Source organism: Rhinatrema bivittatum, chromosome 6 (genome assembly GCF_901001135.1).
Source record: "Rhinatrema bivittatum chromosome 6, aRhiBiv1.1, whole genome shotgun sequence".
Taxonomy (NCBI): Eukaryota; Metazoa; Chordata; class Amphibia; order Gymnophiona; family Rhinatrematidae; genus Rhinatrema; species Rhinatrema bivittatum.
Window position 1 is genome coordinate 65,341,834 of NC_042620.1, and position 27,500 is coordinate 65,369,333.

At 41.6% G+C, this 27,500-nt stretch overlaps 1 protein-coding gene and 1 long non-coding RNA gene across 5 annotated transcripts in view; one reads left to right on the top strand and one right to left on the bottom strand.

Annotated features, from left to right (window-relative positions):
- Positions 1 to 27,500, bottom strand: part of ZEB2 (zinc finger E-box binding homeobox 2) — a 220,513-nt gene that overhangs the window by 117,728 nt on the left and 75,285 nt on the right. The gene's annotated exons all lie outside the window — the stretch shown is intronic.
- LOC115093552 overlaps positions 23,861 to 27,500 on the top strand; it is a 6,655-nt gene continuing 3,015 nt past the window's right edge. Inside the window, exons 1-2 of the long non-coding RNA XR_003857338.1 lie at positions 23,861 to 24,203; positions 24,664 to 24,766. This is a non-coding gene — a long non-coding RNA (uncharacterized LOC115093552). The remainder of the gene's footprint in view (positions 24,204 to 24,663; positions 24,767 to 27,500) is intronic.

A 27,500-nucleotide genomic window follows, 5' to 3' on the forward strand; every position in this document is an offset into this window, starting at 1 on the left:
AAATGCTCATGTCACAATTTTTCTGCATGAACCTTTCTTGTCCTTTTTTTTTTTTTTTTTTAAGTTCCACAAAATGGCTTCATTTAATATTAATCAGGAAGTCAAGAGCTCCCTCCCATTCAGGCTGTAGCAGATCTTTACAAAGTTGTTTTTTGTTTTTTTTTTTGCCACCTCAATGGCATGTAAATAAAACACTCCAGCTGCAAATTTACTCAAGCAGAGTGATGTACATACTTGTAACAATCTAGCTGCCACTGATAGGACTCTGTTTGAATACCAACACTCTTATCAGCAGTTCTACTAAAGCTGCCTCTCTGACGACACCGCTCTTTCCCAAACCCTTTCTGCCTGGCTCCAGTTTGCTGAAATAGACGTCATGGCCTGGTGCCACCAAGCGTGTCTCCTCCCCCCCCCCCCCCCCCCCCTTCCTTTCACTCTCGGTACTAGAATCTGCTGACACTGGCGGTACATGGCAGCTTGGCAGCTGGACCCCTGGGTCGGGTGAAAGTCACTCAGGATAGTCCCAGTGCACTGCTACGTCCATCTATTCTCAAGAAAGGGGGCTCGCATGCATCTCTAAGAGCTCAGACTACCCTACTGCGGCATCAGCAGAGGAATCCTACCCTGCCTATTGCTTTTGTGGCCTCCAGCTTTGACCAGATTCAAACTCTTAAACCATGTCCTTCTGAGAAGGAACTAGAAATACAGGGAAAAGTGATGATTTTACTGACAGAAATAATAATAATATAAAGCCCGGCTTTCACAAAGGTAAATTAAACTTAAAAGGAAACTCTTCAATTTGCTAAAAGACTCCTTGCATGTTGTGCTCTAAGCAAGCTGGGCACCATTTTTCCTTCTGTTAAGACTGGCTATAGTCATCAAGATTATCTGTCTGCTGACAGCTGCGTGATCTGTGATCCACACCCTAAAAGAGTGTGGTTTGAAGCAACTATGAATTCTCCCCTTTCTCTGGTCAAAATATCTTATGAAATAGTGATAACATATTATCTTACTGAACAGAATAATACTGTGCAAAATGATAGCAGGAAGTTGCAGAAACTCTCTGGCTAAGAACAAATTATCATTCAGAAACGTAGAGTCTGCAAACACTTATCAGAAGCCCTGAGCAGAAAGAACAGAACCTACATCTAAAGTGAGATACAAGGGAATGCTGGAGGTTTGCAGCTGATAAAGTCAGTTTTCAAAAGTCTGAATTCATCCTTGAGGGTGGTATGAACTGAAAGAGTTAACATGCTTCGGTTTACTTACTGACTAAGATCAGACTGTTCCAATCTTGACAATATCATTTTATTGAGGTTTCGACCTGCATTATAGTTTGAGTATGGTCATCAAATGCATTTTCACCAAAATATTGTTTTTTTGATCATAAAAATCTAGGGGATTCCTTTATAAACCCTTTTTTTTGTCCAGTACCGCAATTGCACCAGATTTATCAACAAAATCTACCTGATATTTTGAGTGGGAAAAAGACAGAAAACTAGATCAAAACTTGAAGCCCCGTAGTCCCCATGAATATCAGAAAAACGGTGTCTGTGATCTTGCGAATTGCATAAACTCCCAGCTTCTCAGTTTCCTGATGGCCACCTCATTCAGAAAAGTATTTTTTTGTGGTTTGCAGCGTCTTTGGCCATTGGTCTAATGATCAAGAGCAAAGTGAACTGGTGAAGGGAGAAAAGTCTTGAATGCAAACTCTCCTCATTCTCTCTGCTATCAACCACAGTGGGGTACTGAAGAACGAAGACTCGAAAACTAAACCAGTATGCCGTTGGATTTATGTTATAGTCAGATAGGCCAAAGACCTTTTATGGTTCCTTCTTGGCAAGTTCACCCTCCAAGCTGAAGGTCTTCAATCTATAGCTTATATTATTTTCATTTTTCTTCAAGTGATTACATGTTTAAATTAATAGATAACTGATTCAAAGCTTCAACAATCAAAAGTACTTAAATTGTCCCAGCAGCTCATCTCTCCAATCAAGAGAAGGAAAAAAAGAGTTAGGTAATAAATCATGTCCAATGCAATGTCATTATACTAAATAATGTGGAATATACCTATAGAATCAACTCACATGAAAGGTTTGAATATGGTAAATATGATGTGGCTGCTTGTGTTCTTAATATATTGACTTGATTACAGAAATTCATACTAAGATGCAAACCATTCACCAACACCAAATACTGACCAATCAGGCCTTGTAGGAGAGGCCACCTCTGTAGATGTGAAAGCGAGCTCTTCTTCGCTATGCACCAGCTCCATCTGTCTGATTCTGCTACAGAATCAGCTGACTGGCAACATCTAGTCAGAACTGTCCCCTTAAGGGTGCAGGGGGCTTGCGGGCTGGTGAAAGGACAGTGCCATTAGGGGCACTGAAAGATACACCTCACCTCCTAGAGAGGTCAAAAATAGTTTTTTGTCACATAGACAGGTGAGACGGCAAAATTCTTCAAATGGCAATGCTGAAGTTATTTGCTGCACGTAAATATTGCATGAGAATGAGCTGTGTGAGTAGTGTGCTATAGGCAGTTATTATGCAAGTGAAAGATGTGCAATTTGCTAGCAGCAGGTGTTGTGTGAATATAAGATGGGCAAACTTTCACTTCATATGAGGGTTGTGATAATGTGGTTATTCTTGGTACCGTGTTTGTGGTAATACTGTTTGTGCACATAGCATGTGCAAATTGTTTGTTGGATGTTAATACTGTATGAATCTGATTGTTATTGTGCTGGAATTCTTCTCATTTGAATATTGTATGAATGTGAGTGCTATACATGTTCACTACACAGAAATATTGTAAGAAAATGAGTTGTATTCATTGTGTACTGCATGTTAACATTGTGTCAGTGAGAAATATACAAGCTATTTGTTGCATGTGAATATTATGTGAATGAGGAATATGTGACTGGTGGATATATTTCCCACATGCCATAACACAGATTGGTTAAGGGCCTGATTCATCCGGGGCTTTTCCCATGACACAAAATGAGGACAATTATTAGTGAATCAGCCCCAGGTCTCTTTTTTTACAGCATATACGTCAAGGAGCAACATATGGATAGAAATATTTTTAATTGGCTACTAAGTAAATTAAATCCTTTGTGTCCAAGAGTATACAATTAGACTCTTGGTCTTTTGCTCATGATCACTACATTCTTCATGTCTACATGGTTAGTAGTAAAAAAAAAAATGTATATACATATTTTAAGACTACATGATTTCACTAACGATTCCCACAAGAAAGTTTGGCACAGTTTTAATTAAAAATGACCTGATAGCTCCACGGGCTGCACTGTGTGCTACCACACAGAAGGGAGTTGGATTCCAGATTTCGGTTTATGCTTGTCAGGCTAACCAAAATTAGGGATACTGCAGAGGCAGCACTGACAGCTCCTTGTGGAGAGTCAATACCAGCCATCACACAATAACAACATGAATTCAATTCATTTAAATCAAATAAGGAATCCAAACTAATCAGGCAGATTTGTTTCAGATTTTTGACAATGAATACAAATAATCAGTGCTTCCAAAAATCCCCAAAATTTGCAGGATGATTTGCTTTGTGAAGAGTATGCACTATTCAGAAATAGTGTGCACTATCTGCAGATAGAGCATGCAATTTACCAAAATGAATAAAAACCACAACATGAATTAAAGAAACCCCACAAAATAAAAAGATGAATAAAAATATGATCCAAAAACAAAAGAACAAACTGAAATAAAACATTTTTCTGCACACATCCCTAATAGCAATACCTGTTGGCCTGACTCACGGCATACTCATAATGGGTTATGGATGAAATGCAGTCTGTGGCCTCTGATGGAGCACCACTACTGCAATGATTTGGTTAGAAGTGGGGAAAGGGTTAAAATATGGGGAACACCCTTAGGCAGATGCAAATGAAACCTCAAAGTATCATAACACAGTAAAGGACAGTTTTGGTTTAATTTTATGACTTGGAAATGTCCTCCTGCTCCTTGAGATTTCATTCATGAACCTTCATTCACAACTACCCATGCATTTTTCCCCTATTTAATGTTCCTCCCTCACCCAATGCACGTAATCCCTGAATCCAGTCACTAGGTGTCACACCCCTGATTGATGACCACACCTCTCTTCCCCGGGGACTGTGAACAATGCCTCCATGGCATCCCTAACTCACATCAACCTAGGGAAACAAAGACCCGATTCAGATATTGAATCAGGGACCTTCCACACGGCAGTCACAGCACTGCACAGAGTCACTGAGCTGGACAGTGAAGGCCAGCTCTGATTCAACTGAGTTTCCAAAAAGAAGAAAGAAAAAAATACTCTGCCCAAATAAAAAGCAACACATAAAAATTATATAAAGAGGTATTCTACAAAAAGATGTAATATAGGCACTTTAAAAGGCCAGAAGTATGGCATTTGCAGTTTATGTAGAGAATTTTGCATCATGCCTGCATCATATTTGATCATTTTGGAAATAATTTCCAGTTGCTCTGGTCTATTTTTATATCCTCAGAAACAAAAATCTATAAAGGGAACATCACAAAACTACATACTTCATAGATTTATAAACATATTGTGTAGTCTGAAAGAATAAGAAAAGACACCACCATACTTCCAAGCATCAAGTAAGCAAGGAAACTTCTGAGTGTGAAGATGGAAGTTAGATTCCACAGGCTAGCTAATTTACAGGCCAATATAATAACGTGTCTTCAGGACACACAGTTTTATCCCTAGTTGTATGCGTAATTGTGCACATAAACCTTACTGCTGGATAAAGCATCCTGCTTAGTGCCCTCACATGGAAATCCTATGCAAATGAAGGCATAAACAATTGATCCCTGATTTTCTTAGCACTGGAAATTTTACTCATGGTCTGAGGTAGAGTAACGTTTTCAGTGCTAATTAAGCCTCCTTTAAAAATGTTGATTTTAGAGGTTTTCCACCATGTTTTAATAAAAAGCAAAATAGATTGTGTACAAATTTGGCTCCTCATATTTGCCATCCTCTTGGGCAGGGCCAAATCTACACCAGTCCTTCCTGCACTGTGGCTTCATCCTGCTCCTCTTGAGGACACCAGAGGCACCCCCTCCTCCCATTTGCTCACTCCCTCTGTTCTTTCCAAGGCCAAAAGCTGGAGGCGGCCTTCAAGAGACAACCTGGGAAGGAGTTTTAGGGAAAATAAAATGATTTGTGGAGGTTGCGCAATGCTTACATGTGTTTCCTATTGAAATGCAGCTCTTCCTTTTGGACCAGCAGTGAGGAGCTCTGACGAGCTGCTAAGTACCCCAACCTGTGAAAGACTCCCCTGCTCCCCTGAGTTAAAATGTGCCTTCAGCCTGTCTTGTGTGCACATTTTAACTAAGGCTTTGAAGTCAGCTCATTTTTTTTAACTCCCAATGCATTAGCATCACATTAATTACTATATCAAGAATGGAAAGAAAATAGATTAGTTTGTACATTAGAAAACTGAGCTTTGAATTTAGGTGCACAGTTTGAATGAACAGCTTTCTGCATGGGCCTGTTAATTTCCAGGGCAGTTGAGAAAAAGGCAGGGACTTTGGTAGGTCTTTCTCATTTCTTTCAACAGGTACCAGAAGCTCCCAGCAACTGAAGGATGGCTGGGAAACATCATATCACCAAAGCTGTCACTGCTGTTACAATTTCTATTGCTAACCAGACAGATATCCTGATCCACTGCAAAGAACTGGTTCAGTGTGAAAAATGTCTGCAGGTCAACTCCCCCAGGAAATAGGTGGCTGAACTCAGAGAGAAGGTGGTAAGATTGAGAAGCACCCACGAGAATGAAGACTACATCGATGAAATGCTTATCGAGGCACCAAAGATGGAAAACTCAAGCAGAGGGGAAGGCAAAACTTTACCATGAGGTGACAGCTGGATCCAGATTACCATAGCTACTAAACCCTACAACATGACTCAGATTTACCCTTGAGCTGATGAATCAATATGCAGTTCTTGAAGTGGAAGGAAACGTCACAGGATGAAGAGGAACTGAAAAAATGCAAACCCCAAAAGCTGTGGGCTTAACAACCACTGCACCTAGGAAGCAGAGGGTAGTGGTAGTTAATGATTCACTTCTGAGGATCACAGAAGAATCTATGTGTTGACTAGACATGTCCCAGGAGGTGTGCTGTCTGCTTGGTGCCACACTCGAAGACATGATGGAGTGATTACCAAAAATTCTCAAGCCTACAGATTACTATTCGATGCTACTTATTCCATGTTGGTATGAATGATATTGCTTGGTATCACATAGACTGTATCAAAAGTGACTTCATGGCTTTGGGAGAGAGGGTAAAGCAGATAGGTAAACAGGTGGTATTTTCCTCCATCCTTCCAGCAAAGAATAAAAGCCCAGGCAGGGAAGCTCACATTCTAAAGATGAATGAATGGTTGCGTAGTTGGTGTTGACAAGAGTGTTTTGGCTTCCTGGACCATGAGATGACTTTTAAAGGACTAATGAACAGAGATGGGGTCCACCTGCCAAAGAAGGGTGCAGTGTCTTCCAACACAGATTGGTCAAACTTCTGAGAAGGGCTTAAACTAGGATCATCAGGGATGGCTGAACAAAATCCTACATTAAGTAAAACATTAAATATTTTTAGAAAAATGGAAAAAAGTGCAACATCTGGAAAGCTATGTACACTAATGCTCATAGTATGGGAACTGAAATCCCAGAACTAGAGGCAGTGATAGAAGAAGCTGCCTTGGATATAGTGGCTGTCACTGAGATGTGGAACATGGAAAACTATGACTGAGATATAGTTATACCGAGCTACAATCTATTCAGGAAGGTCCGGGTATAATATTAAAGCAACAGAATTCCAGGGCTTACAACGTAAGGAGGAGACACAGTGGGTTCATCTGGAAAGAGGGAATGGAACATTTATTTATATTATTGGTATAATACACAGGCCTCCATCACAGACAGAAGAAATTGATAGAGATTTATTGGAGGTTATTCACAAAATTGCTATGAAAGGGGAGGTGATATTGCTAATGGATTTAAATCTGGATATTGATTAGGATATCCTGACTGTAAGGCTCCAGCCTCCCCATACTAAACCCCTCACCTCTGATTTGAAGTAACTCTGGTGTAGCCCCCCAGCAGCATGTTGTTTCAAGGACCTGGGATGAAACTTCCTGTAAACCTGGATGGCCTTTATAGGTCCCCTAGCTGGGACTTCCTGTGGTGCTGGCTAATGATGTCACATCCCCCAGGGGTATATAAGGAAGTCTCTTGCAGCCAGCCAGTGCCTTGACAACAAGTCTCCTGAGTAGCCTGCTCCTCAGTGCATGGTGATGGTTTGTGTCTTCTGTGCTGTCTTCCGAGCCATGTCTCTGTGTTCCACTCCTTATAATTGTGCCTTGTCCTGCCCCTGACTCCCACTGCCTGTCTGAACCTCAGATTGCCTTTTGGACCCTGTTGCTTGCTACCTGCCCCGACCAGCACGTGGACCTGGACTCTCTCTTCTTGCATGTGCTGAGAACTGCCTAAATCTTGCTAACCATCCATACCAAGGGATCAACCAGAAGGAACAACAAAGGTATGGGTGAGGTGCTCATTGGTTCCTCCCTGGCATTTCTGCTCGTGGCCAGGGTAGCCACACAGATTCGCCTGTGTAGCACATTCCACTGCCTCTTCACGCAGGGGTGTACATAGCCAATAGCAGTCCGAAAAGTCTCCCGGAGTGGCCAGAGGTCTGACTCCATAACATTGTCTCTACAGTATCTTCTAAAAACAGAAAAATCCTGGATTCTCAGCAGGGAGAACTGTTCTGTCAACTGGTAGCAGACCACATGGGAGGGGGCGATACTGGATCTTGTGCTCACTAATAGGAACAGTATCTCTGATGTTGAGTGGATTATCATCTGGGATCTAGTGATCACCAGATGGTGTGGCTCAGTATTAGAGTGCAGGAGATGAAGGTTCATGTCAAAGCAAGGATTTTAGACTTGAGGAAAACTAACTTTGTTAAAATGGGGGAGTACTTCAAGGAATCATTAGCTGTTCAGGAAAATCCAGGGGAAGCAGAAGAGCAGTAAGCAAAAATAAAAGGAGATATTATAAGAGCAACTAACCTTTTCATTAGGAAAGTAAATAAAGGTAAGAGGGAAAAGGTTATTTGTAACTGCCTTTTTCCGCACCATTGTTTTAGTTTTGTTTACGATGCACACTTGTTTTAATGTGAACCAGCATGATGGGACTGCGTTCTCGAATGCCGGTATATAAAAACCCTAAATAAATAAATAAATAAAATAAAAGAGACTACTATAGTTTTTCTAAATAAGCAGCCGAAAAGGTAAGGAAGAAAAGATTAGTGTTCATAAACTACAAAAGATCACAGAAAGGGGAAGATAATATCTGGAAAAGCAAAGAGAAGAGAAGCTGGGAGAGTAGTCAGGAACATAAAAATGTAAATGGAAGAAAAAATAGTAAATATGGTTAAATGGAGAGAAAAGACTCATTTTAGATACGTCAGTGATAGAAAATAGTAGGGATGTGAATCGTGTCCTCGATCGTCTTAACGATCGATTTCGGCTGGGAGGGGGAGGGAATCGTATTGTTGCCGTTTGGGGGGGTAAAATATCGTGAAAAATCATTAAAAATCGTTAAAAATCGAAAAATCGAAAAACCGGCACATTAAAACCCCCTAAAACCCACCCCGACCCTTTAAATTAAATCCCCCACCCTCCCGAACCCCCCCCCAAATAACTTAAATAACCTGCGGGTCCAGCGGCGGTCCGGAACGGCAGCGGTCCGGAACGGGCTCCTGCTCCTGAATCTTGTCATCTTCAGCCGGCGCCATTTTCCAAAATGGCGCCGAAAAATGGCGGCGGCCATAGACGAAAAAGATTGGACGGCAGGAGGTCCTTCCGGACCCCCGCTGGACTTTTGGCAAGTCTCGTGGGGGTCAGGAGGCCCCCCACAAGCTGGCCAAAAGTTCCTGGAGGTCCAGCGGTGGTCAGGGAGCGATTTCCCGCCGCGAATCGTTTCCGTACGGAAAATGGCGCCGGCAGGAGATCGACTGCAGGAGGTCGTTCAGCGAGGCGCCGGAACCCTCGCTGAACGACCTCCTGCAGTCGATCTCCTGCCGGCGCCATTTTCCGTACGGAAAATGGCGCCGGCCATACGCGTATGGCCGGCGCCATTTTCTGTACGAAAACGATTCGCGGCGGGAAATCGCTCCCTGACCCCCGCTGGACCTCCAGGAACTTTTGGCCAGCTTGTGGGGGGCCTCCTGACCCCCACGAGACTTGCCAAAAGTCCAGCGGGGGTCCGGAAGGACCTCCTGCCGTCCAATCGTGTTCGTCTATGGCCGCCGCCATTTTTTGGCGCCATTTTGGAAAATGGCGCCGGCTGAAGACGACAAGATTCAGGAGCAGGAGCCCGTTCCGGACCGCTGCCGTTCCGGACCGCCGCTGGACCCGCAGGTTATTTAAGTTATTGGGGGGGGGGGTTCGGGAGGGTGGGGGATTTAATTTAAAGGGTCGGGGGTGGGTTTTAGGGGGTTTTAGTGTGCCGGCTCACGATTCTAACGATTTATAACGATAAATCGTTAGAATCTGTATTGTATTGTGTTCCATAACAGTTTAAGACGATATTAAAATTATCGGACGATAATTTTAATCGTCCTAAAACGATTCACATCCCTAGAAAATAGTGCAAAAGTGGCATTGTAAGACTGAGGTGTAGGGGAGGCATGCTGTATGTAGAGGCTATTGAGGTAAAGAGAAATTGCTTAATAAATATTTCTGTTCGGTGTTCACTGTGGAAGGGTTAGGAGCAGAACCACATAAAACAAATACAAATAGGACTGGAAGTGAGATAATCGATTTTCAGAAAAGTATGTTCATGAGGAGCTAACTAAACTTAAAGTAGATAAAGTTATGGGGCCAGAAGGGTACTAAGAAAACTTGGCAGCTCCGCTAGCTGACCTTGTCAATATTTATTTAGAGTTGGGAGTAATTGCAGAGGACTGTAAATGGGAGACTGTGGCTCCTATTCATAAAAATGGACATAAGGTGGAAGTTGGGAAATACACCAGTTAGTCAGACATCTGTGGTGAGCAAATTAATGGAATTATTGCTAAAGGAGAAGATACTTGGTGCAGTTTTTGGAATCGAATGGCTCACAAGATCCGAGGCAGCATGGTTTTACTGCAGTTTGATCTTCTCAGACAAATCTGATTAATTCATTTGACTGGGTGGCCAGAGAGTTGGATCAGGAGAAAGAGCTAGATATAGTGTAGTTGGAATTTAGTAAGGCTTTTGACATGGTTCCACATAGGCAACTTGTAAATAAACTGAGTGCCCCTGGTATAGGCCCTAGAGTGACTGACTGATTAGAAATGCAACAAGGGGCAGTGGTAAATTGAGTTCACTTTGAGGAGGAGGGCATTACTAGCAGTGTGCCTCAGGGATCGGTCCTTTGATTGGTTCTTTTCAACATTTTCATGAGTAACACTACAGAAGGATTATCAAGAAAGGTTTGCTTTTTTGCTGATGATACCAAAATCTGTAAAAGGGTAGACAGCCAGGAATATGTGGAAAGTATGAGGAAGAATCTAATGAAGTTCGAAGAATGGTCTCGGGTCTGGTCACTAAAATGTAATACTGAAAAATGCAGAGTTGTGATTTAGACTGCAAAAAACCAAGAGAGATGTGCAATATTGGGGATGAAATTATTCTAAGCACGACATAGCAGGATCTGGGGGTGACTGTATTCGATGACCTGAAGATGGCCAAACAAGTGGATAAAGGTGATGCCAAATACCAGGAAGATGCGTGGAAGCATATAGAGAGGAATGGTTAGCAGAAAAAGGGAGATGATATTGCCTCTGTAAAGGTCCCTGGTAAGACCTCATTTGGAATATTGTGTAGAGTTTTGGAGACTGTACCTTCTAAAGCAGTGATTCCCAACCCCCAGCCTGTTGTGTTTTTAGCCAGGCAGTGCCTCATTGTGGATATCCTGAAAACCTGACTGGGTGCGGGTCCTTCAGGACAGGTTTGTGAATCTGTTTTAAAGGATACAAATCAATTGGAGTTGGTCCAGAAGGTGGCTACTACAATGGTCATAACTACTTAAGAACATAAGAACACGCCATGCTGGGTCAGCCCAAGGGTCCATCAAGCCCAGTATGCTGTTTCCAACAGTGGCCAATCCAAGCCACAAGTACCTGGCAAGTACCCAAACATTAGATAAATCACAAGCTACTATTGCTTATTAATTACCATTATAGCAGTTTATGAATTTTTCCTCTAGGAACTTATCCAAACCTTTTTTAAACCCAGTTACACTAACTGCTGTAACCACATCCTTTAGCAATGAATTCCAGAGCTTTACTATGCGCTGAGTGAAAAATAATTTTCTTCGATTTGTTTTAAATGAACTACTTGCCAACTTCATGGAGTGCCCCTGGTCCTTCTATTATCTGAGAGAGTAAATAACCAATTAACATTAACTTGTACAAGTCCTTTCATGATTTTATAGGCTTCTATCATTTCCCCCCTCAGTCACCTCTTCTCCAAACTGAACAGCCCTAACTTCTTTAGCCTTTCCTCATAGGGCAGCCGTTCCATGCCCCATATCATTTTGGTCATCCTTCTCTGCACTTTCTCCAGTGCAGCTATATCCTTTTTGAGATATGGTGACCAGAATTGTGTTGCGATTGGAGGTGGACCCTTGGGCTGAGGTGGGGTTGACGCAACCCGTAGGTAAGGACCAACAGGTCCCCACCGTCAGCAGGTGGAGTGGGCTGATAGACAGAGGCCACTGGAGCTTCACCTATACCAGCCCTCATTCCCCGCGGGTTGAGCCTTTGGGTGCCAGGACCGGCAGGACTTAGGTGGGCCTCTGTGTGTAGTCGAAATAAGAGTTGGTTCAGCCCAGAGACAGCAGGTGAGAGATGGTACAGTCTTACTCTGGACTGGGTAATGTCCTGGAAACTCGGGTGCCAATGGAATGGAGGCAGACAGGGGGCACTCGAGCAAGAGCAGGCCAAAGCCTGAATAAACCACATCCAGGGAGTAAGCTGGAGAGGCATCAAAGAGCAGGCTTGAGTCAGGGCTGGTGGCAATCTGAAGGCAGTAGCAAGCAAGGCTGAGGTCTAATCATGGAGATAGTCAAGAGCGTAGTCAGGCGAGGCAGAGGTCTGGGTCTGGAGATAGGCAATAGCGTAGTCAGGTGAAGCAGTGGTCTGGGTCTGGAGATAGGCAGTAGCGTAGTCAGGCGAAGCAGAGGTCTGGGTCTGGAGATAGTCAATGGCATGGTCAGGAGAAGCAGAGGTCCGGGCTTGGAGAGAGTCAATGGCGTGGTCAGGTGAAGGAGAGGTCCGGGCTTGGAGAGAGTCAATGGCATGGTCAGGCGAAGCAGAGGTCCAGGCTTAGAGAGAGTCAATGACTTGGTCAGGTGAAGCAGAGGTCCGGACTTGGAGAGAGTCAATGGCGTGGTCAGGTGAAGGAGAGGTCCGGGCTTGGAGAGAGTCAATGGCATGGTCAGGCGAAGCAGAGGTCCAAGCTTGGAGAGAGTAAATGGCTTGGTCAGGTGAAGCAGAGGTCTGGGCTTAGTGAGAGTCAATGGCAAAGACAGGCAAAGCAAAGTCAAAGTCCGTGTAGTCAATCCAAGGTATGAAGCAAGGTAGGAACAAGGAGACAGGAACCAGGAACAATGAGAAACAGGAACGCAGAGATGAGATGACTCTCTAGGAGGCAATGAGTACTCGACCAGCGAGGAGACCTGTTGCAAAGGCAATGCTATGGAGCGGAGCCTGAGCTTAAATACTGTAGCTGAGTTGATGTCATCATCCAGGGCCGCGGCTAGGTTCCTGCCGCAGTCCCTACTTAAGGATCAATGGGGTGCACATGGGCGCCTAGGGAGGGGTGCGGCGTGAGTAGCAGAGTCTCTCTGTGGGCCATGCGGAGAGGCCTGACGAGAAGTGGCAGCAGGACCGGGAACACCAGGGACTGTGGCAGGGCTGGAGGCACCGGGGTAGGCCTGAGGACAGAGTTGATGGCCCACCGCTGCCAGCGAGGAGGAACCAGAAGCTGGAGTCACTGTAGAAAGGTGAGGGGGCCGTGCTGCGTGTCTGCCATGGATGGCACATGTAACAAATTGCACACAGTATTCAAGGTGTGGTCTCACCATAGATCGATACAGAGGCATTATGACATCCTCCATTTTATTTGCCATTCCCTTCCTAATAATTCCTAACATTCTGTTTGCTTTTTTGATCGCCACAGCACACTCAGCCGATGATTTCAATCTATTATCCACTATGATGCTTAGATCTCTTTCCTGCATGATAACTTCTAAGATAGAACCTAACATTGTGTAACTACAGCAAGGGTTATTTTTCCCTATATGCATCACTTTGCACTTCTCCACAATAAATTTCATCTGCTATTTGGAAGCCCAATCTTCCAGTCTCGCAAGGTCCTCCTGCAATTCATTACAATCTGTATAATTTTGTGACATCTGAAAATTAGATCACCTCACTCATTGTACCTCTTTCTAGATCATTTATAAATATATTAAAAAGCACCGATCCAAGTACAGATCCCTGAGGCACGCCACTGTTTACCTTTTTCCACTGTGAAAACTGACCATCTAATCCTACTCTCTGTTTCCTGTCTTTTAACCAGCTTGCAATCCATAAAAGGACATTGCTTCCTATCCCATGACTTTTTCATTTTCTTAAAAGCCTCTCATGCGGGACTTTGTTGATCACTTTCAGAAAATCCAAATACACTACATCTACCGGTTTTCCTTTGTCCACATGTTTATTTATCCCTTCAAAAACGTGTAGGAGATTTTTGAGGCAAGACTTCCCTTGGGTAAATCCATGTTGGCTGTGTCCCATCAAACCAAGTCTATCTAAATGTTTTGTGATTTTATTCTTTATAACAGTTTCCATGATTTTTCCCGGCGTTGAAGTCAGGCTCACGGGTCTGTAGTTTCCCGGATCACCCCTGGATCCTTTTTGAAATATAAGGGTTACAATGGCCATCTTCCAATCTTCAAGTACATTGGATGATTTTAATGATAGGTTACAGATTAATTAAAATAGGTCTGAAATTTCATTTTTTAGTTCTTTCAGTTGTCTTCACTCTGAAGCATATGGAGATGGACTTAGAGATCTAAACATGTATACCCTAGAGGAAAGGCGAGATAAGGGAGATATGACGGAGACATTTAAATATCTCCAAGGTTTCCATGCACAAGAGGTGGGATGAGGATAAATGGAGGGTGGGATTGTGGATGCATGGAACAGCCTCCTAGTGGAAGTGGTGGGAACAAAAAGAATATCTGAATTCAAGAAAGAATGGGATAAACACGTTTCAATTTGATTTTGAGTTTGCGTGCACAAGGATTTGCAGCACAAGTCCCCAAACGTTTCAAGAGGAGGGCCACATAGGATATTTTAAATAATTAAGAAAGCTGGGGAAGGAAGGGCCAAAGGGTCCCTTCAGAGTTGTCTGCTGAGAAAAGTTTGAAGGGGGAACCATGTCTGGCCCCTTTGCTTTTTTGCAGTACTGGGGATGGGGCAGGCAGGGGGAAGGGTTGTGGCAGATAGTGTCCGTTTTATTTCTACATTTCCCCACAGTTTGTATTCCTGCCATACCCCCAACAATCCTGCCTTCTCCCTTCCCCAATATTTGCCCTCCCTGAGGGAGTGGGGGGTGACAAGTGGATGGATGGATGGATGGCAGGATGGTTTGTATGTGTGGGTGTGGTAAAACCTCTCTCACATCCCCCCACTATGAATTCTTGTTCCCTGTCTATTTTCTTCCCCTTTCTCACCTCTCACTGCTCCCATCCCCTCCATTTCTCTCTGATTTCTCTCTCACAGCATGCCAGAGTCATGATATGAACAAAACAGCCTTCTTTGGAGAGTCTAACCAGGGGAGATAGACTCATACTCAGTATTTCAGCTGTAATAATGGGGATTTCTGCAGTCTGTGCCTCCAAAGCTCACATCATTAGACAGCAATGTCCATGTCCATACACCCCTCACCTCCCCCAACTCCAAAGAGATAATGGTGCAGTCTGGATCTCCAGAAACCACCATTCTGACCTGACTGTCCCTAGCAACTCCACAGAACTGGCTTGGAACCTCCCAAAGCTTCCTCCTTATGGCCTGCACCCCCCTACATAGCAGTCAAAAACACCGTATGGCCACATTGCATCCTCTTTCCCTGTTTTCATCCAAGCAGCTCCACCTTTAGGAGCATTGCTAACACCTAAGCATATATAGCCAGAAAAATTGTGTTTTCTTGTTTGGTTTGTTTCATTTTTTAAAATTCTTTTTGTGTGTGGTTTTTTTTGGGTTTTTAAAATATTTTTTGTTTTATTTAGTGCATACTAATTGAAAATAGTGCATACTGAAAGGTGAATTTTCAAGGCTTGAGCTCATAAAACCCAGCACATACGCATTTAAATAATATAAACCCACGTATATGCTATTTTTTTATAAACCTCAAAATGCACATGTAAGTGTGGGCATGCAAGTAAAAGGTGAATTTTAAAAGCCTGGCATGCACATCAATTGGAGGATGTGCACACAAGCTGGGCTGGTGTGTGCCGACCGAAGTTTAAAAGCCGCCCAGATACACGCGTATCTCCCACTGTGCACACACATTAAAAGTTCGCCAAATGGGGTATGGAATGGGCATTTCTGGACATAGCCAAGAGACGGGCTCATAAATACGTGCCCGAGTGTGCGCCCAGGTCCAGTGGCATGTAAATTTACTTCCGCTAGGGACGAGGTGTAAGTTAAAAAATAAACAGAACGAGCCATTTCGCAGGGGTTTAAAGGATCTGGGGTATCTGAGAGGAGTGCAGACTGTAAACCAAGAGGGTTTGGCGATCCTAGCTGTTAACTAGGCGAATTGGTTGACGAACTAGTGAAACTGGCAAGGGCATGGACCCACACCCCTTTTAAAATTCCCCAGTTTATGCAGTAGAAGCGAGAGTTACGTACAGATGCGTTCAAGCTATTTTATAACATGCATGCATAGATGCAAACAAGTTATAAAATGACCAAGTAACTAGGTGTTTGCCAATGGACACACACCAAAGAGAACCTGGTTTGAAAGTTACCATCTCTATTTGCATATGTAAAAAATAGGGCGGGCCAGAAGCATTCCCGTTGGGGCCCAATATTTGCATGAGTAAGTTGCTATTTCCTAAGCTATTTACAAATCTGGCAGCTTACTCGTGTACATTCACACCTGCTCTTACATCTGGAGAAAATGATCCTAAAAGTCTTAAAAGTGAAATACTAACTCGAGGGTGTCTGGGTGAAATGGGGCAGTTGAGGCTGAAGAGCCAGGAGGGTCTCGATGACTTGCAGATGGAAAGGCAGAACTGGTAGACTAAAAACTGCTAAAACTGGTAATTTCATTGCAGAGTGCAGGTTAAAAAATATCCTGATTTACATGCATTTATTTTTAGATAGATGTAAAAATGCACAATATAGCAGTTGAACACCACTTATTGGGATACATTTCTGATTTATCTGGCTAAATGGTAAAAGATCTGACGTATCCAGCTAAGTAGCTACTTATCTGGCTAAATCTTAAAATACTATTGGGGGGGGGGGAGAAAGAGAGAGAGAACCTTTGTAGGGAGCAACCTGTAAGTTTACTATTTATAACACTGTAAGAGGGAGCACTTTTACTTCGGGGTGAGGGAGGGTTGGGGGGGGGGGAGCGGGGGGTAGGTTTGATTAATCCTAGGTACAGTGCATCAAGCTAGGTAGAGAGTACATTGTACAAATTAACTCCTCTTTTACCTTTCATCGCTCCAAATGACAGAAAATCTTCAATGATGTCAACTTTGCTGTTTGTACCTCTGACTGTATATGTAAAACTGCCCCCCCACAAACCTACCCTACCTCCCCAAACCTCACCCTGAGTTAAAAGTGCCCCCTCTTACAGTGGTATAAATTGTGAACGTACATGTTGCTCCCTATATAGGTTCTCTCTCTCAACTTTTTGATTGGCGCGATAAATGTATCATGCAAGAGCAGAGAAATTAGCCTAACCACGCCCCCTTTTTTACTACAGGTGCTATTTTTGCTATATTTATAGCATTTTGATGAATCTAGGCTTTAACCAGATAAATGGCCTTTTAGACTTATCTGGCTATCTGACTTAGCTAATAAGTGGCATTTTAAGACTTATCTGGCTAAGTAGTGGCAAAGTTGCTACTTAGCCAGATAAATCAGAACCTATCCAGATAAGGGTAATATGTATTCATGCATTTTTTTTACATGCATATTTATGTTGCAGGGCGCATTTTTGGGTATTTTATAACCTCTATATATCATATATGTGCAGGTTATAAAATACAGACGAATATTTTCACACGTACATATAGATGCACATATGGGCGCACGCACAGCTGTTGAAATTTATTCTCTAATGTTTTTTAGTACATACTAAAAACCAAAAACAAATTAAAAGAATGCACATCCCTACTAACACCAGCACTGTACAGTGCAGTCAATTAGTGGTGGCCTTGCATTGGCATGCCCCTCCCAGTCTTCTCTGACTTGCTGCCACCTGTACCTCCAACATCAAGTATCTGAGCTGGTGGCAGTAGCAGATCATGTCACTGCCTCAGCCACTGCAGGCTATGTTGAGCTCATGCTGCTCCTGCTGCTAGAGGGGCTGGATGGAATTCTGCCAAGGGCTGCATCCAGCCCTGATTTACAGTATGGGTTTGATTCGCACATATATAGGATGTAAAAAAAAAAAATAACCGTAAAAAATTATTCTTCAAGTAGAGTAAACAGAAATCAAATCCTATGTGTAAAATGATAGCGGCTTTAGAAAAGTTAAGAAACACCTTCATGTGGCGTTTTGGCCAGCCCCCAGTCAGAATCTTATAAAATGCTATCAACTGCATGACAGCGTATACGGCCCTCATTATCCCTTTTTTGGATATGCGGAGCCAAGCTGCAATTACCAACATCTGGAACTGAGTAAAGAAAGCCCATTGGGTAGGCTTCTGTGCTGATGTCAGCTTGAATGAAGAGAAAGAAATCAAAAACTAGGGATGTGCATGAAAACAAATGTATGTCATTTTGTTTTGAATTTATGATGTTTCCATTGTTTTGTTTTGCTTGTTTATTTTGTTTTAGTCTGTGATATATTTTTATAATGCGTGCACTTTTTTACAACACGACTAGAACCCTTTAGCACAAGCTCAAAAGACATAATGACATAAAACAAAATGTTGTGGTTTTTTGTGTCATTTTTGATGGGGACATGATACAAAATGATATAACTAATATAAATGATGTTTTCATATTATTTTAAAATGGCTGCACATCTCTACCAAAAACACTTATCCATACCTCATTGCCTCATTTATATAAGCATAAAAGCACTTATGTGCCCCAATTTTAGGAATCAGTAATAAAAAGGAAAAAAAAAATAGAAATATGTCAACTCCCATTCTAAGCAAAAATTAGAGAAAGCTCACCTGTTTACAGATATCTAAAAAATATAAAATATTTGTACACTTTGACATTCCCTCATTGCCTTTACTTGTACTACTTACTACCCATCAAGAAGGAATAATTATTTTCATAAACAAATCTGTTTTTTATGATTCTGAAACCATTTCAACCCTTTTAAGAAAGAATGCTTTGACGGCACCGAGCTGACACTACAGAGCAGCTTAGCACAGGAAGAATAGGGACATAGGAGGACAAGGAAAGTGTGTCCATCCTTGGCCTTCAAATACTCCTTTATCTGAAACAAGCAACAAAACAGAAGAGGTACATTACGAACTAGAAAACTACATTACTTCCCCCATGACCACCCCATATGATCTTGCATCCAAGTGCCCAAGAAGTCTGTTTTCACATTTTTTTCCCCAATAAATATCTTTTATATATTTCTTGTATATTTTTGATCCTTATCTATGCCACATGGTCAGAAGTGCTGTGCATTGTAGAAATGATATGAGTAGTGAACTGTAAGTTCTATGTGGTGTGAAGAAGAGAGAGGTATGTGCGATATAAGGGTATATGATACAGAATTAATTGTATATAAAAGTGTTATGTAGTGCTATAAGTAGTCAATGAAGTGATTCATGCTTTCTAATGCAGGATTAGCATATGGCAACAGTATCTACAGTCTTGGAGATCTATGCATGGATGCTATGCTGTAGAAGAAAAGAAAGGTATATATATGTGGTAAATTGTTTGCATGCATATAGAAAATATGTGGAGTGCAAGTGAGAGTATGCAAAGTGTAAAAGAGAAAGCTGTGAATGAAGAAATAAAGGGATTTAAATAGAATAAATTTACCACTACTACTACTACTTAACATTTCTATAGCGCTACACGACATACACAGCACTGTACAAAAAGACAGTCCCTGCTCTATAGAGCTTACAATCTAATAAGACAAACATACAGGACAAAAGACTTGGTTAAAAAGAAAGAAAGTTAATCAAGACTAGAAGCAGACAATCAGGCATAAGATTTAAAAGTGGTTTAAAAAGGTGGGTCTTTAGATGGGATTTAAACATGGCAAGAGAGGGAGCATTACGTACCAGTCAGGAAGACTATTCTAAGCACACGATGTAGCCAGGTGGAAAGCATGGAGTCTGGCATTGCAATAGTAGAGAAGGGCATGGATAGCAGTGACTTATCCGACGAGCAGAGTGCACGAGGAAGGGTGAAAAGAGGAGAGACAGTGAAGTGCTGCAGAGTGAAGGCATTTGTAGGTGAGAAAGAGGGGCTTGAACTGTATGTGGGAGCGGATAGGGAGCCAATGCAGTGACTTTAGAAGAGGGGGTTATGTGAGCATAGCGACTTTGATGAAAGATAAATCATGCAGCTGAACGTAGGACAGATTGCAGTGGAGAGAGATGGCTTGTCAGGAGACATGTGAGGAACAGGTTGCAATAGTCTAAGCAGGAGGAGGTGAGAGGGCGGACAAGGGTTCTGGAAGTGTGTTCAGAAAGGAAAGGATGGATTTTGGCAATGTTATAAAGAAAGAAATGACATGTTTTAGTAGTGTTTTGGATATGCATAGAGAAGGGGAGAGAGGAGTCAAAGAGGACTCCAAGGTTACGAGCTGATGGCACAGGGACGATGACCATGTTATCCATAGAAACAGAGAAAGGAGGAAGAGGGGAGATGGGAGATGGGCTTGGGTGGAAAGATAAGGAGCTCCATCTTGGCTATGTTGAGTTTAAGGTGGTGGCAGGACATCCAGGCAGCATTGTCAGACAGGAAGGCTGAGATCCGGGATTGGATTTCTGGTGTACATAGGTAGATCTGGGAGTCATTAGCATAAAAATGGTATTGTCATGAGAGGAAATCAGAGCACCAAGGGAATTAGTGTATATAATGAGAAGATGGCCCAGGACGGAGCCCTGAGGCACACCAATTGATAGTGGAATGGCAGTAGAGGAGGAACCACCAGAGGAAATGCTAAAAGTGTGATGGGAGAGGTAAGAAGAGAACCAAGGCAAGACAGAGTCCCGAAATTCAAGTGAGGACAGAGTATCAAGGAGGAGGTGATCAACAGTGTCAAAAACAGCAGACAGGTCAAGGAGGATAAGGACAGAGTAAAGACCTTTGGCTTCAGCCATAAAAAGGTCATTGGAAACTTTGGCAAGGGCTGTTTCAGTTGAATGTAGAGGGCAAAAACCAGATTGGAATGGATCAAGGATGGCTTGAGATGTAAGAAAGTTAAGACAGCAGCAGTGAACAGCATGTTTAAGTAGTTTGGAGGCACAAGAGAGAAGGGATATGGGATGATAGTTGGCAGGACAGGTAGAATCCTGTGGGGATTTTTAAGGAGAAGTATGATTACAGCATGTTTGAAGGTAGCAGGAAAAGTGGCAGTGGTGAGTGATAGATTGAGGATGTGACAAATAGAAGGGATGACTGCAGTGGAGATGGAGCTGAAGAATCGGGTGGGGACAGGGTCAGAGGAACAAGTAGTAAGTTTGGATGAGGAGAAAAGATGAGCAGTTTCCTCCACTGTGACTTCAGGAAAGGAGGAGAGAGTGGTGGAGGCTAGGGGAAAGGTGGAGGAAAGAAGTGGGGGAGAGGCAGGTAAAGGTGAAATAGCTGAGAACTCAAGACTAATTTTGTGAGTCTTGTCATGCAAGTAGTCAGCCACAGTCTGAACAGAGAGAGAAGGGGAGGAGGGAGGTGACGGAAGTTTGAGGAGGAACTGAGAGTGGCAAAGAGACAGCAAAGGCTGGATGTAAGAGAGTTTGTCAGATGGACATAGTAGTCTTGTTGATGTGAACATTGCATAGGGTAAGACAGATTTGAAGTAAGCTAAAATGTTTTTAAACCAGCAAGTGCTGCTGTCCCCACTGTGAAGAGGTAAAGTGTCCCCTTTGAAATTGCTTTTACATGGAAAAGACTAGAAGGAAAATAGGAAAAACATTTATGGGGTAATTGTCCTATGGAATAAAATAAAGTGAGTTTGCTGCAGCTGGGTTTCATATTTTTTTTAAATGCAGGAAAAAGTTTCAGATGTGGCAGATTTGCTCCCATATGAAGCAGTAGGAATTGCATGACTGCAGGGGGTGAGTAAAAGGTGCATATGTGTCTGGGTCAATATATGTTTGAGGGTATGTCTATGGGAAAAGGGGCACACGTTAATGTAGCATCTAGAGTCAATACTCCTTCTGCCCTCAAGTATATTTTTGGGGGCTCTGATAAATATTTTCTGTTTTTGCTGCATATCTCATGAATCTCTTTTTATGATGCTTGCTTGCTATTCAGCAAAACCTGGATAATACTTCCCTTTATTTTCCCTCTAGAAACCAAAAAGAATTTGCATGACTCATAGCATAAGGAGCTAAGTCAGCCTATTTAAATGGTTGACGTGGGGCTTTGTCTTAGGAATCTATTTGCTAAAATTAATTTTAAAAAAATTCTTCCAATCAGCTTGACTGATTTAGACTTTACCAGTGATAAAAACCTGGTTGCACAGTTGCATTTTTGCCACATGAATGAAGCAGATCCTAATTTTGGATTCTAAATTACATTGCCTTTTAAACGTTGATTTTTTTCCAAACATTGGCCATTACTGGAATTAAATTAATTCACAGAGTTCTATTTTTGATTGTCAGTTTCCATTCTTCCAGTTTCTCTCCAAAACATTAGAATTCTCAGTTCTTAAAATATATTTAACTTCTATTCCATATACAGTGTACTGAATAGACCATTACCAGCCGGTGATTGCTTTACATTTAAAAGAATTCTCAACACCGTGTAGCATCATATGTGGTAGGAAAGACCTGTGATCTGAAGACGTGGAGGAATTTTAGCTGAAGACTCAGCAAAGTTCTGTTGCTGAAGGGCCATATGCCCTATTTCAATAAAAAGGACCACATAAAAATAAATTACTTTCACTAAGTGTATGCAAATTCCAATGTAAGCAATCAGTGCAAAATTAATTTTGCCAGAACTGATTAAAAGCATTAATAAATCTATATGCAGTATTGCTTCAATCTGATACTGTAAATTTATTATACTTCCTGTAAGATTAATTATAATGCTACAATAACATATTACGATGCCAGAACATATTACTTTACATTCTGTTAATAAGAGTTAAGCATAACCCGAGTTGTAATTATGGACTGTAACAAAGTAATTTGATAGTGATTGTTTTCTTTAACTGTTGATGTTAAATGGGAAATAAAATGTGCTTGTGTTCATTAGATATTTTTTTTTCTTTATTACAATACCTAATTAAAATCATGAAACTTCAAAGCATTTGTTCCTACAGATTCCTTTCAGATTTTTGCTAGCCAACAAAAATTGTCAAGCTACCTCACATAAGGGAAGATTAGAGGTGTCATCCTAAGTTATTCAAGGTCATTTGTGCATTCTTAGCCTCAAATAAAGGCAATATTTTGTTTATGGTCTTTTTTTTGATATTTTTTTAATACCATGTACACTGTGCTGCTCAGAGCTTTAGGTGATAGAAATTCTGCTTCTGAAGGATGCAAGCAAAGCCAGTAACGGCAATAGTTTAATGCAGAAACATAGATTAATAGTGAAATTTCTGTAATTAGGAAGACTATGCATATGTGCAATCTGCTGTAATTTGGGCATGCTTTTCCTTTTGCAAAAATGAAATTCTTTGTTGATTCCAGGGTTTCAACTGCTTAAGATGCTGTTTAGTTGCATCAGGTATATAAAACATTTGATAATAATTACTATGCCTTACCATAATCTGAAAAAAAAAAAAAAAAAAAAGCAGAGCAGAAAAACAACTGCATGGACAGAGCCCTGAGTTTGGTTAACATACTGTACAAAAGCACGGTGACAAACAGTGTTCTGGAGAAGTTCCAAAAGAAATTATTCAAGTTAAGCTTTTTTTTGGATATATTCCCGATTAAGCCTGAGCACAATGAAAAAAACAGTGTGAAGGCACAGTTCTGAATGGCATCTGTGCTTAGAGCTTCAGAGGACTCCTTACTGTCATAAAACTCTGTGTGTCACCAGCTGGGGGTCAGGGATTTAAAGAGGTCAGGGGGACCTGGTCTCTCAGATGGGATCAAGATCAGAAGGAAAGCTGTCCAGGTGATGCCCAGGCCCCTGATCAGGCCTATCTGCACTCTAATTCAAATGATAATGAGTGTGTAAATCACATCTGTTCCCCCTCTGTGCCTGCATCCTTGTCACCTGAATAGCATCCCCACCAGGTATCAAATGAGCTACAGGAAATAGGTTTCCTTTTCATCCAACTTCAGTCTGAAATGAGAAAATGAGCACCCTGACAAGAAGGCCTGCAGACCAACAGGGATTCCGGTCCCGAGCTTCATCATAATATGGGAAAGTTAATTGTCAGCCGAATGCTCAGTCAGTGATCAGTTAAAGCAAAGGTTTTCATACAGACGTAGCTTGTCTAGTTTGTCAGTGTATCCAATCTTTGAATGACCCACGAAAATTAAGCAAGATAATTATTAATCATTGACTTTTAATGAGGTAGTGTCCTACCAATAATACAGCTGGATATCACCGGCCTAGCTCACCTTTTACTTCAACCACGTTCATTTAAATGGTAATGCTACTAAAATATGTCACTTCAAGATCATTCTGAGAGACATCTGTACAAAGTTTGGAATGAGATCATTTGCAAATGTAAAGTTTTCTAAAACAACAGTGGCAAGCACAGTAAGACCCTTATTTATACTTTCTTATGTGAAAGAAGCTTATGATCTAAACATTTATTTCAACTCTGGGTTCATCATCTCTCTGCTTCTATTATGTATTTCCTTTCCTTTTCTTTCTTTTTTTTTTTTTTGATCAGAGGCATGAAAGAGTGAGTAAGTGTGAATGCTTAGGTACCTGGGGTATGGAAAGGTGGTAATTAGCACAGCAGGATAATTGATGTGTAGATTGCAGCATGAACAAATGCTTTGACTTGTTTGTTCTTCTCACTCTTCTACAATTATTCTCTCTCTCTCTCTTTTTTTTTTTTTGTACTCAGGCTTGTTAATGAACACCTTACCTGCTTAGTTAAACTGATCAGGATATACATTAATCTACATGGGAGCCCACTGTCCCTGCCGAAGATACCCAGATGGAACCTTTCCCTCACTCTTTTTTTTTTTTTTTTTTTTTATAATTGCAGGGACAAAAAATAAACAAAAACGTTTGATATAGGCAGGGCTGCACTATGAATACAGAATATGAATACAGAAAAGGAAACACACAATCAACTAAAAAGCATTCACGTAAGCCAAAGGACTATTGCTGTTTTAATGCTGCATTCTGTTCTCTCCTATACAGTGTCTTGGCTAACTATAATTATTTTAGGTTTATGGCTGCTTACTTGTTTTATGAAGCTACTTTTTATAGGGAGAACTGAGCTGGCATTAAGCAGCCAGAGAGACGATGCAGGTAGGTTCCTTATGGTTATCAAAACAAGACAGTGTAAATCCACAATGATGCTTGCTACTTTGGCCAGGGATCGGGCTTCTTCATCAGCTTTAAGACTGCTACTAAAGAAACTGAGGGCTTGCTTTTACAAGATGTTCCAACTCATGCAGGATTTTTTTCAGGTTCTGATCCTGTAACAAGGATGTTTCATTGTCACATCGGCTCTGTTCCACGACTATATGAGTTTCCTTCCACTGTTCATGTTTAATGTGGCTCGTGCACACAGAAAGGCTATTGCTCACTTACAAAATATGAGAAAGCAAATGCTATACCTTATTTTATATAGCCAGAACGCATAAATGGATTTGTTTTTTTCTTCTTTTCCCATGCTGCATCACTGCACATTACCTATCATAACATTTAACAGTGTCATATTGCTGAAGAGCGCCATGTCTCCCATTGCAGCAGTGCCTTATTGCAGAGGTTTTAATTTGGAAGGATAGGAACAAATTAATTAACTAGCTCTGTGAAGTTCCCCTGTTGTGATTTACTGGAACTTTTGGCTATACATTGGAAATAAATAATAATGTTTAGACTTGTTTGCTGTTCGAGAATATGAGGTCAGCACAGTGCTTTAACACACAAGGGGGAATGCTGGAAATTATCGCTTTCATGCTTTAAAATACAAAATCTTGCCAGTGGAAATCTGGAGCTGCAATTAAGGGGGCTATCAAATTTTGGCATTTCAGAGGAGCAGTCAATGGGCAGCTCTACAAAGCAACGGAAACGTAGGAAGGAGCGAGATCTAGTGGAGTGCATTTTGGGACACACAAACTTCTTTTTCCTGCACAAAATCGATTTAACTGGTTGAACTGATCCACAATTGTACCTTTTTCCAGTTGTCAGCAAAATCAGAAACAAGTACACAGAAATCTGAAGGCAGATCCTCTTAAAATCTGCTTGGTGTTTCCATGGATTTTGCCAGATTTTGATATGTCTTCTTGAGGTGCCAAGGAAAGGAATATTGGATTCCTTTTTCTACCTGATCTTGAGTACAAGTATATTTTGTCAAACTCTAACCAGGCTCAGATCTGCTTGGCTTGAGTCTGACCTGAACTAGTCCCCGCCTCCTTAGATGCTTTGCAGAAACGGCACTATCAGAAGTGTCCGATCCACATGACTGAGCTGCCATTAGGAGAGGCCTGTGGGTCCCTGTCCAGTGTCACCACCTGGTGTCCCTGCTTCCACAAGAGGGAGCTTGGGAGAATTCAGTGAGAGAAAAATATGAGGTGGGAGAATGGATTAAATGGCAAAGACAAATAAAGCAAAACAGGTTTACATTTGTGCTCTGCAGGAGGTCATGTGCCTGACAATTTGCAGAAGTCCTCTGGAAGCTTCTTATTTCCAGTGCAGGAATGCTACTGTGACTAAATTGATGTCAAATCTGAATCTGTTCAGGAAGTAATCGTCGATCTGCATCCCATGCAAAGGCTGTCACAGGCAAAATTATTTATACAAGGTAAAGATGGCAAAAAGAAAGGCAATGGTGGAAAATAAAAAAATAAAAAAATTTCCAGATTATAAGAACCCTTCCGTTGCTTTTCCAAATTGAAAACATTCTCGTTTTAGGAACAGATTTATAAGACAGCAGCATCCTTTAAGCATCCCATTTCAGACTGAGAGCAGACCATAAAAACAAGTAAAGATAATCCATAGGTACTGGCAGACAGCACTTCACAAAAGTGCTTTAGCCACAGCACTGTGCAACCTGATTTAATTACATTTATAAATATAGATTATGAATTTTCAGAAAATAAAAGGTTTATTTCAGTTATTGTCATAGAGAAAAGGGTCCCAAAGTTGATAAAGAATATTCAAAACATTAAGTGATTTTTGTTGCCCTGCTCTGCACACCTCTTATTGCTCACTTGCTTTAAATTCTCACGTATTTCTTTTGATGCTGAGATGCTGAGCCTTCTTTTTTTTTTGGTCAAAAATACAGCAAAGCTATTAGTTTTTGGGGGCAAATTTGTGCAGCAGGATCTTATCTTACTGGTATTTTGGAGATCATGTGGGTGGAACCGTACAGTTGTGAGTGGATGAATTGAAATGAGACATTTATCTGTTTGGGATGGGAAAATGGATTTGGATTTACAAGCCTGAGGAGGTTGGGCCTGTTTCGGATTTGAGAAGCCTCAGTTCACTCTCTCTAGGTTCATGCATACACTTGGAACATTCTTTTGGTTGTAGCAATACTCTCAAAAGGAGATACAGCCATTTCTCAACCATAAAAATCCAAATAAAATAAAAGTATTTAGAATGTCTGTGCTTTTTTCAATGTTATGAAATGATAACTTGTGAACTTGAGAATATTCATCATTATAAGAATGTCCCTACAGCAGTGCTTCTCAAGCCCGTCCTTGGGGCACACCTAGCCAGTCAGGTTTTTAGGACATGCACAATGCATTTGCATGGGAGAGATCTGCCTACAGGGGAGGCAGTGCATGCAAATCTATCTCATGCATATTCATTCTGGATGTCCTGAAAACCTGAGTGGTTGGGTGTAGCCCGAGGACTGGGTTGAGAAGG